Consider the following 14,482-nt stretch of genomic DNA (forward strand, 5'->3'; position numbering starts at 1 on the left):
TGGTCAAATATCAAGACAGCGACCCTTGAATTACGAATCCGATGCCATACCAACTAAGCTACCTAGGTTTCATGCCTGCGATGCCGTTTGTTAAACTATCATGCCATACTTCCTTAATTACAGGATTGTTTGTCACGTGGACACATGCACGGAAGGGTCTCTTCTATACGTTTTTGTAAATTGCAGTAAGACGTTTCACATCTTCGTCAAATCAGTCAAGTCAAACTATTCGGAATTACCTCAACTATTTCTGAGAGACAAAATTATGTCTTGGATTATGTCGGATCATTAATTTCCAGAACAATCATAAATTTTATTCGACAGACATTTTCCGTTAAAAAAGACGCTTACTGTTTGGATCACATCGGCATTTCTAAGATTGAATTGACTGTAGAATTAGCCGAGAAATTACGAGTACAAACAATATTTAGATCATTCGGAACTTCTCTGTCAATCAAACTGTTCCCTATAACCATATCTTCATCATTTCATATATTTAAAGATTAGGACGATGTACCGAGAGGGGGCCACGAGAGGCCGAGTCGTCTAAATCGTTCACCGTTACGGATCAATGCCATCTCACCTCTGTCTGCGTGGGTTCGAGTCTCAGGTTCGGCCAATGCGGGTATGTGTGAAAGCTTGCCAGTAGCTTCTCATGAGTCGGTGGTTCTTTCCGGGGTTATACGGGTTCTTCCTCCGCCATTTGTATTGGCCGCCAGGTATAGCCATCTTGTGCTGAAAATGGCGTTAAACCATGCAACAACAACAACAACATGCACTGAGAGTATCAACCACAGGAGCAAGATACCAAAGCTTGCATTAATTAAGTAATGTTGTTCAGTCATATTTTAGTGTTAGACTTCTACGACTGGTTCGATCAGACAAGTCATGTGATGAGTATTCACTGTAAAGGTTCAACGTTCGACGTATTCTGGTTATTCCATTCCAGCTCAAGACGTCGACCGGTGAACATCGCACAGCTCTACTTCGGAGCCGTCCACGTGGCGGCTATGAATTTACCACGAAGAATGGTGATAACGATGAGCCACCAGCCATGCACAGACTATTTTGTTTGCCAGGGACAGCAATGAGTATTGCCAAACTACTTCACCGGAAAACTTGATATTGGGGATGGATGGAATTAGGTTTCCTACGGCGTCATTTAGGGTTCCTTTTTCTTCAGAGCCGCAGACTGGTACTTTGTCCATGTTGCATTAGGTCCATGAAATTTCATGCGGCATGAGCTGGCAAGGGGACCTGCAGAACTGCGGAAGAACAAAGAAAAATGGCCGATAAAGTGTGTGTGATTTGGAATTTTAACGTAGCTTTAACAATTTTTCAGTCATATCGCTACGATGTCTGCAGTGTGGCAGTTTATAGTGATGTCTAGCACTGGAGCATCATGCCGCATGATGTCCCACCCAGTCACATTATCCTGACACCAGGCCGACCAGTCCTAACACTAACCTCTTAATGCTGAGCTGTTAGCTGTTAGTACCATTTTTGTAAGTTTTTGGCATGATTCGGCTGGGGATCGAACCCACGACCTCCCGCATCCGAGGCGGACGCTCTAACCACTAGGCCACCGGAGCGGTCATGGCCGATAATGCCTACATGTCAACGGTCTCCACTATTTAATAATAGCAGAGAGTACTGCTGATGTAAAAGGATGACCTTACACTCCAAGTATACAAGCCATTTTTTTACCAGCTTGGAAGCAGTAGTCAGGTCTCGGTTTGGATCCCTCAGGAGAGACCCTTTCAAGAGTGGGACCGCCGATGTATTGGGACTGAGTGATAGCAACGCTGTAAATCAGGCGCTGTTTACATCTGAGGGCCTCGGGAATACTCGAAATTGAAAAGATCGAGTGCCTAACAAATTGCCATAGGGAGTCATGCAGTTTCCATTTGGATGGAAACTGCTTTTGATAATATCTTTATTTTTAGTATCCTAATTTGACCTGTTTCGTTACCGCCATCAAAAAATGTATTCTCCTATTTTTCTCTTATGCGTGATGCAATCTATCTATAAGTCATTTTGACTTTACCGATTGGTATTTAATTTGTATATCGAATGTACACTCTGTACAATAAATTCCAACTTTAGGATGAATCATTATCACAATTTCTGATTTAGTGGATTTGAATAATTGCACAGGTGGCTTGCACATTATTGGCATTTTATTGTCCATTTATATAACTGGACTAGATTTGAAATAAGTACGAGATGGTTTTTCTGGCAGTACACAGCATCCAAGGCCGGCTTGCCGAGTTCCTTGCCTCTCCTGCCTCTCTCAGACATTCGTACATGGGCGGAGATGTGGAACAATTTCCACCCGTCCAAAGCTTTGTGTCCCGATGTGACGTCATAGTAGGCGACCAATCGCTACTGGTGTCACATACTGCTTTGGTTGACACCCTTGTACAGTTCTGGGAGACTGTAATTCGTCTTCGAACATGAGTGCGTGTTGGGTTCATTCCCACTCATGATAGCCCTTCATTCAGGTCGTTACGGACTAAATAGTCCTACGACTAACCGGCTCAATCAAACAGTGTTCTGTGAATACATAAAAGCCTGGGGGATGAAGCTCTAATTCCTTCCCCCAAGGAGTAATCAAACAGCCAGCCGTGCTGGCATAAATCGTGATAAATGCACGATAGGGCGAAAATCACGTAAATTAAATAGCCAAGCATTATGGTTCTGTAGACGATAAGGGACATGCAAGGATGAGGAGTGGTCTCATTATTGGATTTTAACCTTTATTTTATAGTATAGTATCCCGAAAATATAGCCGAACATATTTCAGTAAACGTATTGTAATGCATACACTTACACATTTCTCAAATTAGAACGGTCTGGATCGACACATATACTCCATTAATTCCAGATTTGTGATCAATCAGCACCAGTTGAAGTGTATATCATACTGATTATGCCTGACTTTGTAATCATAATAAGTCTGGGAATAAAGACAAACGGAGCCTCGAAACTTCCAGACTTCATCGGTTTCACTAATCTTGATGCCTTTTACCTTTGCAGTGCGCCAGCCATTTTCTTTTTCAACAAAGGAATTTAGCATCATTGTGTTATATTAGTTTGCTTTTCGCGATGGTAACACATATGTTATCATTTGTGCTAAGTGTAACTTAAAAAAAAATTATTCGATATATATATATATATATATATATATATATATATATATATATATATATATATAGTGTGTGTGTGTTATCCAGGATATTTCTGGTCATCGACTGATGCAACAATGTTTGCTATATTGCCGAAATTGATAAGTTCCAAATGTGGCATAATAACGAGGTAGCTATAAATGTACATCGCTGCATTCAAAGATTGCTCAAGGGCGTACACAATCCTCCATGTATGGGAGAAGCTTGAACTAACCCAGACTTATGTAGAATTCAACAGAGAAACTTTAATTAGGAAAACAAGTTTCAGTTGCCATGGGTAGGGGCGGTAAACAAATTCTCTCTCCTAATATAATTGAAGCATTTGCAGACTATAGTACGGCTGATATTAGCTAATACCGGCGTTTCTTCACGATACTTTCATTCTTAGGGCAATGCATGGATAATAACGAAATCTTACGTCTATCAGTCATTTTCCATTTTGTAGATGCTAGGTCAAGAGTTCCTGAAACAGCGTTTGACAGTCCTTACGTTGATAATTAGCAGCCATTTTTTCACAGTCGAAGAATCGTGTGTGGTTTGTGCGTGTGCGCGTGTGTGATTACATTTGCATTCACTTCATCATAAAGTAAAAAGCTTAGTCTCAGTTTAATAGTATGTATAGAACAAGTCTGAAAAGAATGACACTGCAAAAATGGCGCGTGACTGCCATTGTAAAACTTCTAAGGGACATTGAAGTTATATTATAGTAGCATTCGTACTAAACGTAAATGGAAATCTATGCTGTATGTCTTCTTTGTTACACCACATTTATCTTATAATCGACATTATCATGCGTGTATTTGCTACTTACTAGCATATTATAGTGATCTTTTCAAACTAGCAACATCTGAGATATGTCCAAACAAATGGAAGAATACGAGAGAAATTATTAATTACTTTCTTTACTCTGCTAACGTGTATCCAATGGACTCATGTATAAGTGTGTATCAACCAAGGTCGTGACCATGTAGCAAGGCAATGATCTCGAATCGGATGGAATGGGGTGGACGGATGGTAATTTTCCTTTGTACAGAACGAACCAAAGGTCATTAAATATTCTACTCATCCACGTGCCTCGCTTGGCGTTCAGCATTAAGAGATTAGTCTTAGGACTTGTCGGCCTGGTGTCAGGATAATTTGACTGGGTGGGACATCATGCTACATGTCTGCGGCATGATGCCCCAGTGCTATACATCACTATAAATTGTAACACTACAGACATCGTAGCTGTATGACTGAAAAATTGTTAAAGCTACGTTACAAATCCAAATAACACACACACACACACACACACACACATACTCATCCATGTGACTTTCCTTGTCTCAATCTGGTTTCCTTGAGTCGTTTATTTCAGTTCCTCAGCTGGGATTTTCTTATTGGGTGCTAACTTAGAAATGTCTAATTGGATCTTTTCAATGCCGTAGTCTGGAAGGTTGCCGTGTTTGCGAATAAGCGGATGCATATAAAGGTCAGTAAAATGGTCAGTACCTGGTTGGTCAGTACCTGGTTGGGCAGATGCGTAGATTGGGTTGTCGGTAGCACAGTACAGAAATACAACATTATGTTATATCACATTGCCCCTGGACGTGTTGGATAATAAATAATAATAATAAAATTCCATAATTTATTTTGTGGAAAACAATCAAAAAAGTAGATTTTGTCCTGTTCGTTACACAGGCTGACCTCGTCATTGGATGTTAACTTCATAGATTAATTTTGTTCATGATATACTGATGGACTTTACTAACATGGTGTTGTCACCCTGGAAACAAAGATATCTAATACCAAGAGTAAAGACTCTATAGCTTTAAAGCCCAATGACGCCATTACGTGTGAAACGTCCTACGTGCAAAATAATCTTAATAATACTGAATCTTAAAAGATATATGGCACTAAAAAGTCATTGGGTTCCATCAAAATCAGATAATATCGCCTTTCCATTTGCATTATGAGACATGTAGTTTCTCCCTCAAACTAAGAAACCTGGCCATTTTCTCGATTGTACGAATCGAATAGATGTTGATCGGCAACAGCTGATTTTATTCGACAGCTGGCACACAAGATTTTATAACGTCACCGTTGTAATCATAAGAGGCTAACACCACGCCATGCCAGATTGTTGTCAGCCTTATTTCGCCATTCACAGTATTCCAGCGCCCCAGTGATCACCAATATTCAGCAGAGTCTGCTATTTCTCTAATGCGCGCTTTTTTTCTCCCTCTGATGCGCTTTTTAAAAAAGCCGGCTTGCCTATTTTCATTCCCATTTGAATAAATTTGTGTTCCACGTGCGAATATTATTGTTATTAGATTTGTCACTAACGGACTTTTTCGAATGTATCACATACTTACTTTTGGAGCACTCCCGAAAAAAGAATTGAATTACGAACGACTTCGTTGATTGAATTAACGGGTGAAACCTCTTAATTATAAACTAAATGTTTGAAAGTCATTTAAATATAACAGCTTGATTATTTTAAAGAACTTTATATGTCAGATAGTTTTTTTTTAAACAAATCATCTTCTTCCTTCCAAACTTTAGTTACATTTTAGGAATGGTAGCTTGGGGCTTTAAGTTAAGCGTTGTCTAAGAAATTGCCCTTGCCGATAATGTTGATAGTGTGTTAACAACTCTCGCTCGTATAAAGAAATCTCGCACCACTATTCTTGATGTTTACCGTTATTTTTAACATAATTCCCAGAGACAAAAAGGACAGTGTCTGTATTGTGGAGCAATGTGCTCACCTGTTTTACAATGCATAAATACATAGTATAGAATATATATATATATCATGACAGTCTGATAGCACGATTGATTATGAAAAGTAAATGTCAGCAGTATATATAAGATGTCAAAAGTAGAAAGTAACAGCAATTAAAGGTGAGAAATAGCATACATTTACAAACGAATATAAATAAATAAATGCACAGTTAGTGACCATTTACCATAAGCCTAATTGAAAATTAAACTGATATACTGTTAAGTCGTTTCCAAAAAAATGTATGCACATTATAACAGTGAGATTATCATTTAAATGAACACAACTGACACGGCTGTAAGGTAGATTTGACTATTTATTGTTAAAGCGAAATGGAGATACAATTTTAGAAAATTAGTTAAATAATTACCACTAATAAACTTTAAAAGGTTAGCAACACAAAACTAGTAAAATCAGATCTCATTAGTACTTGACGCAAACACAACATCTTATTGCAAACTTCTTTATCAAATGCAGTCATTGTTTTCGTCATATAAAAGTAAAGCAGTATGTGTCCATTGCAATGATATAGTTACTACCAATGATGAACCACACAGAATATATGATGTTAATTAACTAAATTACAACGTTGCTAATTAAGATCACTTTCATTATCAGCATCGATGCAGCCAAAGGATTGTTGTATATTTTCTCCAGATGCAAGCAAAAGATGAAAGCATACGAGATAGAATCACATCAGTTGATCATTGCTTAAAGGAATTAACAAATCACGAGTCATCACTCTTAAAAGAGCATTGACAAAATAAATATTGGACATTCAATTTAAGCGCACGTAAACATTCGTGCCAAATTTATCAATAATATGATACGTAAACATGTCACGGGCTTGTGCAAGAATACCATATACGGATAGAAAATGATCAATGTATAAAGTGCAGACTGTTTGACGAGTACACGCAGCTTCTTCCAGAGAAGAAAACAAGTTCAGTCACAATCTTGGCAACTAGCCAACATGAATCAAGAGATCCTGGAAATGTTGTTCCTACTTCCATATTACAGAGGCAATGAAATTGCGATTAAACAACAACTTCTGAGATCGACTGAGAGAAATATCTTCATAAAACTAAAATTTCAATGTATTTACAAACAACAAACGGACCTAGAATTTAAACATTCTTTTCCATTCAGTTTAATATACCGGAATCAACCTTAAAGAATGTATGACTCTATAATGTCATTTAGATTAAATTTATCGAGCTGTTTATACATTTCTGGAATAAAGCCAGTTTGTGTTACTTGCAATCGTAGAACCTGACAGCAAAAAAGAAGAGTAAAAAAAATTGTTTTGCAAGATAAACTGCAGAAAGCCTGAAAGGTTAATCAACAAAAATTAGCTTTTTGTATCAATGTAAGCTTCAGTTGGCAAAACACGTAAAGCTATGTAGTTTTAAGTATTAATGAACACTCAGTATCGTCTGTATTGTCTAGGAAATTACACTTGCCTTCAATGTTGATATAGTGTTAACAACTCATTTAGGTATAGAGAACTTTCGTGCTGTTATTGTTGTTGTTTGCAATTAGTTTATTTTTAATAACATTCCTTGGCACAAAAGAGACAGTGTCTTGATAAACCCTGTTCTGCCTCTGAACATTATGTTATTATTAAAACAAAAAAGGTTTTTATGCGTTTTCTAATAAAATTCCAGATTCAAAGACGTCCTTCCAAAATCAGTCTTCAAGAACACTATACAAAAAAGGTGGATCAAAATCTGTGAACATAGTGTAATTTTGGGTGTATGCAAAGTGGTATTTGGTTTTATTTTTCATTTACTGTCTTTGTGAAGAAAGTGTCCAATATATTTTAGAGCTTTCATAGAAGTTTCTTTTTATTTCTATTAGGTAAAACGTTTAATAAGTATTTTAAAAAAAAGTATTAAGGTTATTTATGATATTATAATATGAATTTTGTAATCATATAAATAACTGATTATTCAATATAATTATTTTTAAAAAAAACTTTAAATAACAACTAGTTTTGTTTCATATCGATAAATTATTCTCCTGGACCGCAAAGACAACATTCTTCTTAATTTTACTATTTTAACAGTAAAGTTTAATTTCACAGTTTCCATTAAGCTTGTAGAAGACTTCACTTAAAAAGGGATTAAAATTTGTTTCCGAATAATAATTGAATTCCTACAGCGGTCGCTGTGTTTAATGTAACCAATAATTATACATTTGTTTATTTATATTCACATAAAGGCGGGAATATTTGACAAATATTTATATTGATGATGAAATTGATCTACGTGATTTTTCAGAACTATCCAGAAATAAGGACAATTAAAAAGGTTGTATCTTCTTCTTGCTCCTTCTTATCATTTGACTCCTTCTAACCATAACTGCCTGCACCTGAGCTGTTTGCAATTATTTTCTCTTTGAAGTTCTACTGTCTTTACTCTCAGAAATACAAACGGTCTCTACCTTCAGGAATACAAATAGTCTCTACCTTCAGGAATACAAACGGTCTCTACCCTCAGAAATACAAACGGTCTTTACCCTGAGAAATATATACGGTCTCTATCATCATGAATACAAACGGTTTCTATCATCAGGAATACAGGAATACAAACCGTTCACTTTCGGAAATGCGGTGATAACAGTAACGTTAAATGAAGGACAGATCCATTTTTCCTTGGTGAAATGAAATGCAATATATTTCATTAAATGTATGTATGTATGTATGTATGTATGTATGTATGTATGTATGTATGTATGTATGTATGGATTTATGTATGAATATATGTATGTATGTATAAATGTATGTATAAATGTATGTATGTATGTATGTATGCATGCATGTCTGTCTGTCTGTCTGTCTGTCTGTCTGTCTGTATGTATGTATGTACGTATGTATGTATGTTTGCATGTATGCATGCATGCATGTATGTATGTATGTATGTATGTATGTATGTATGTATGTATGTATGTATGTATATGTATGTATGTATAAACGTTTATGGTTTAATTTGTAACGAAACAGTTCAAAGTTCTTGTATACATTCTTACCAACAAGAAACCAGACTTCCAAGACATCTCTACATGCCGATTATTAATCTGCGCCTCTTGCATCCAACAATGTCACACGCGTGTTAAGTGTAAAGCAGCAGCAACTTTTCTTTGGGTAATAATCACTGGACAATAGACACAGTCCAAAGGATGCCTCCTACGGAATTTGGTTCGTTGCCAGGTTCGGTAGAGCAAATAATGTGCTTCTCTTCCGTAATTTGTAAAACCGATACAGGTGAAAGAATAGCAGGTGTGACTGACTTTTGTATTTACGCTTTGCAACTTATGGGTGATTCAATACAATTAAAATATTTGATAACACTTCTTGTAACATATCAAAAGCGAGCAGCGTTACGTTGCAAAGCCATTAATCTCTCTCTCTCTCTCTCTCTCTCTCTCTCTCTCACACACACACACACACATTATATTAGGTTCTAACTAAAACCACAGACAAAGACAAGAATGTGTACATCCTTTCAGAATACATTAACTGTATTCATCCCCTTCGAAAGTGATCTTGTTTTTAAAGCACCTGTTGAGATATCTGTTCAAGATTCATTGCTAAGTAACGTTCACCCCAATTAAATTCATGAAACGTTATATACATACAAAAGTACACTTCATTTATCTCCAACATAAAAACGTATGATGGTCCGACATAACGCGTTTGCAGATGTGCTTTTTAAGAGTTGGTTATCTTTGCTACTTGAATGACCGCCATCACATCTTTCGAAACCTTTGATATAAGTCTAATTTATCAAGTTTTGTGAGTGAGAGAGAGAAAAAATAGAGTTAGTTTGTGCATGTAAGTGTGTTCTAAAACATTAGTTTGATAAAGTCAGTGGATATTCATCGATATTATCAAAAGCTACATACTTTGAGGTATAAGAAGCATCGAGTTTATAAATAACCATGAAGCTAAGTTATTATGATATATTACATACATTTCATGTTGCAAGTCAGCACGTCGTGAAAATATCATTTCAATAAATAAATAGGTTTATATATACCAGATGATGTATACAATATTAACAAACTAACTGACTTAGAAATTAACTAATAAATAAATAAGTCAACAAAAATTAGTCAATAAAATATAAATAAATAAATAGAATCATTTTAATTGTTGATGATATCAATCTTAATTAATCGTTTCTAAGTGATCCAAACTATTAAAATAATTTATTAACATGCAACAAAAATTGTACAGAACAAGTTGTTGTTAATGGACTCTCCATGATACCAAACCACATGGCTCTGCCCACTATAAGCAGATGTCCACTACTTGTTTTTTTTTTTGTTTTTTTTAAAGAAAAAAAAAGAAAGTCTATCCGATTTGAGCAGTTTTCACCTAAATCACATGTCGGATGTGACATTATTACTGTATTAAATATGTCGAAATTCCTCTGTCTCTGGTCGAATCTAAATTGTTATTTTTTAAAATACATAATGCACGTGGCCTTGCAGATTATGGAACACTTTATAATTACATAAATAGCAGGTGGTCTCATCTTCGCTAGCCAAGGTTCCGATGTTACATCGCTATCGACACCTTGGCATATCGAGCAGTTATCTCTGCTTCGGGTCTGTGAATTTAACTGGATACGGCGGCAAACCACCTCATCCAATAAAAATTAAGATGTTAAAATTTGAACACTGTTATTATATTATCGAGACAAAGGGAGCACACAACTTGAACGGACTGATAAATAAGCAATTTTGCAGTGCCGGCCCGTATTTGCACAAATACATTTCAGTCAAATACACTTGTAATGGCTTCTCTCTGGTACATAGTCATACTTTCGATATTAAACTTCCAAAGTATCCATTTTAGGTCCATTGCCCCCACCATTTTAGGCCCATGTACAATGTACAATGCACCAAGCTATTAGTTAGTTGGCATTACAAAGTAAGGGAGTCAACTCATGAAATCCAATAGATGTCGCTACGACAAAGCACCCGTATATCTGTTCGATCCGCCAAGGTGTAGATATGGATATCATATCGGCATCTTTGCTAGTGAAGATGAGGAGTTCCAAGAGAAAGGTCACCTTTAATTCAATGTTTAATTTCATGATCTTGCGTCGGAATATCTTCTCAAGATATTTTCTCAAGAAGAAGAAGAAAGAGTAAACGAAAAGGAAGAAAACATCATGGATGTCTATTCATCTAACTAAACTTTTGATTTTTTAAAATTCTTGTTTTATTTTTGCTAGTTTCCATATCTAAAACATGATGAATGGGAGTTAAATCTAAATGCTTTATATTGTCCTTACAGAGTTATTTCTCTTGTTTAATTATTCATAATTGTTTTCTAGAGGTAGGCTTACATTGCATACATAGGCAGACTATGTTATACGCACTTTCACGCATTGCAAAACGTGACTCAGTTAGTACGATTAACGTAAAACAAAACTTTGTTGTGAGATGCATTTTCTTATATCCAAAGGAGTTATGGTATGTCATGAACCTGATTTCAGATGGATTAATCTATTGTCAGTTTTAAATTCGTATGCTTTACATTTGCTTTAAGGGCACGGCAGTAGATTCTACAGCCACGTTTCATTATGAGGAGGCAATATATTTAACAGGTGCGTTTAATTAAGGCGTGGTAAAAGATTAACAATTTAACTTTGACGAGTGCTATGTAGCCATTACTTTGCTGACGTGCCTTTAAACCGTATACTTACATATTTTCAATTCTGGACTTTTTGACAATGATCGGAACAATTTCCTTCAGGTGGTAAAATAACATCGAATGTAGTAGGAATAAACAACAGTTTGATTTGTTTGGTGATTTGTCCCTGGCGGCTTGAGTTGCACATTTTACGACTGCAACGGCCGAGATTATTTCGATTGTGATTTTTTCTCATTCTGCCGCCATTTTGTTCATTGTGAACGAAAGTAGTTCAGAATATAGTTCTCACTGGCGACGAATTACATTCGAGGTTTCTTTCTGGGTTTCATGAAGCAGGACAACGATTTTCCGATTGCAGTTCATTGTCTAGCAGATTATATCACGTATTAAACACCATCATAGCGCACATTATGGGCGTCGTTTATGCAATGACATACTCATGGTTGAAACATTCACAACTTTATATTTTTACTGAGCTTGTACAAATAATTCCACATAGGTGTGGTAATGATTTGACATCATTCTGTATTGTTTAGTGTACTTTATCGTGCAACTGAGATCTTCCCTATTTACATGAAGCTTCCTGTATTTAGAATACATTCATATCGATATTGATTCTAACTGACTTCTGTTCTAGCTGCCTTAGAGGTAAATAAATTAGCAATATATTGCAAAATTGTAAATAGTTACTGTTTGGAAGTATAATGTTGTACATAACAAGTTCAAAGTTCTACTCTGTTCATGAGATGGAATTTTTGTCAGTGATGTATGTTTATGTAAACATCTAAAAGCATGTAAATGAAAGTTTTGTATATCGTGTGATAAATATCTGAAATCTAAAACTGTTGTTTTTATTTATGACAATTACTATTTTCGTCCCACATACCTTTGTCCCATGAATGAAAGAAAAAATTAAGTGTCTGAAAAGATCAAGACAATGATGCATTACTTTGGCGTAAACAAACATTAAAATGCAAATTTTCAAACCGTGAAATGATGCAATCTTCGAATCCAGTGTTTCCTATGGGGGAAACAAATGCAACAAAGCAGAAGGGCTGGGGGTTCTCCACCAATGTATTAGGACATAATCTTTTAGTAAAAGCAATAAGATTGAAATTTTCTCTAAATTGTATTAAAAGTAATTTTTGATTAAATTATATTGAAAGTAATTTTCCATTAAAATATATTGAGATTAAAATCCATTTTTTTCGGTATTACAATTATATACTATTTAATAAAGATTACGCCCTTATGAGGAAAAATCAAAACTCTCTTGTACTATACATTTCCCTTGTATCATAAGTCAGCAAAAAACTACACTCGGTAATTTTTGTAGATAGATGAACTAAACAAATTCCAAAGATCCTTTCTAAATGGGTAAATGAGCTGATCTGGCAAAATTGTCTATCTAATGATTCACATCGACCCAGAGGTTAGTCTGTAAGAAACGATGGAGCCTCACTTTGAGATTCTGGCGAAAACAAAACCTAGACATATGACCATATATGGCTACGTCCTAAGAAACTGGTATAAATAGCGTCGGACTTGCGGACGCATCAGTCTACTCATTGGAATCTCAAAGAGGCTTGTGTCGTTACAGGTAGGATTATCGTCTATGTACAATTTTTTATATAGTGGAAGGACTTTTAGTGTCAAGATGTTAATTTAACATTACTACGTTGCAACATTGGATTATTTTAATATGTCCTTACTATTCTTTATATAGTGTATTGGAAAGTTTAATTGTTAGAAGAACCTATATTTACTTGTAATTATATTATTGAGAATATCAGAAAAAAAGCTCGAAGGAAGCAAAAGAAGATTGGATTGGTCAAAAGTGCACAGAAATAGAGAGCAGTCTGATAAAGAATAACAGCAAAAAGGCATTCCAAATTGTGAAAGACCTCACCAGACAGAAGCAACCAAAAGTCAGTACCATTCAAGCCGAAAATGGAAAATGCCTCGCAGAAGCGAGTGACATTGCAGAAAGATGGACTGAGTATTGCAAAGAACTCTACAACCATCAGTCCACAGGAGACCCAGAGGTGCTCGAAGTTCCAAACTCCTCAAATGATGATGATTTCCCCATTCTCAAAGAAGAGGTGGAGTCAGCGATTAGAGGACTGAAGACTGGGAAGGCAGCTGGAGTAGACAACATCCCAGCTGAACTTATCAAGAATGGGGAGGGGGTGGATCAGTGATAGAGCAAAAATCTGCAACAAGATCTGGCAGACAGGTGAATCGCCAACACAGTGGAACCAGTCACTGATTATAACACTCCCCAAAAAAGGTAATCTCCAGCTGTGCCAAAATTACAGAACTATCAGTTTGATCAGCCATGCTAGTAAGGTGATGCTGAAGATCATCTTGAACAGACTGAAACCACAAGCAGAAGAAATAATCGCTGAAGAACAGGCCGGGTTCCGGAGTGGAAGAAGCACAATAGAACAAATATTCAATCTCAGGGTTCTGTTTGAAAAGTACTCGCAACAACAACAAGACATCTATCACATGTTCATAGATTTCAAAAAGGCCTTTGACAGAGTGTGGCATGAGGCATTGTGGGCCACAATGAAGAAGTACAACATGGATCAAAAGTTGACCAATACCATCAATCAGCTGTGCGCCAAGGCTACCAGTGCAGTAATTGTCCAAGGTTCTGTAGGGGACTGGTTCCAGACAACAGTCAGAGTACATCAAGGCTGTCTCCTGTCACCCACGCTTTTCAACATCTACTTAGAGCGCATCATGAGCGAAACCCTGGAAAACCAATGTGGGACAGTCAGTATTGGAGGGCGTAACATCACCATCCTCCGCTTTACAGACGTCATTAATGGGCTGGTAGGCAGTGAAGACGAGCTTGCC

The sequence above is a fragment of the Sinohyriopsis cumingii genome, chromosome 7, assembly GCF_028554795.1.
Source record: "Sinohyriopsis cumingii isolate HCF-2022 chromosome 7, ASM2855479v2, whole genome shotgun sequence".
Taxonomy (NCBI): domain Eukaryota; kingdom Metazoa; phylum Mollusca; class Bivalvia; order Unionida; family Unionidae; genus Sinohyriopsis; species Sinohyriopsis cumingii.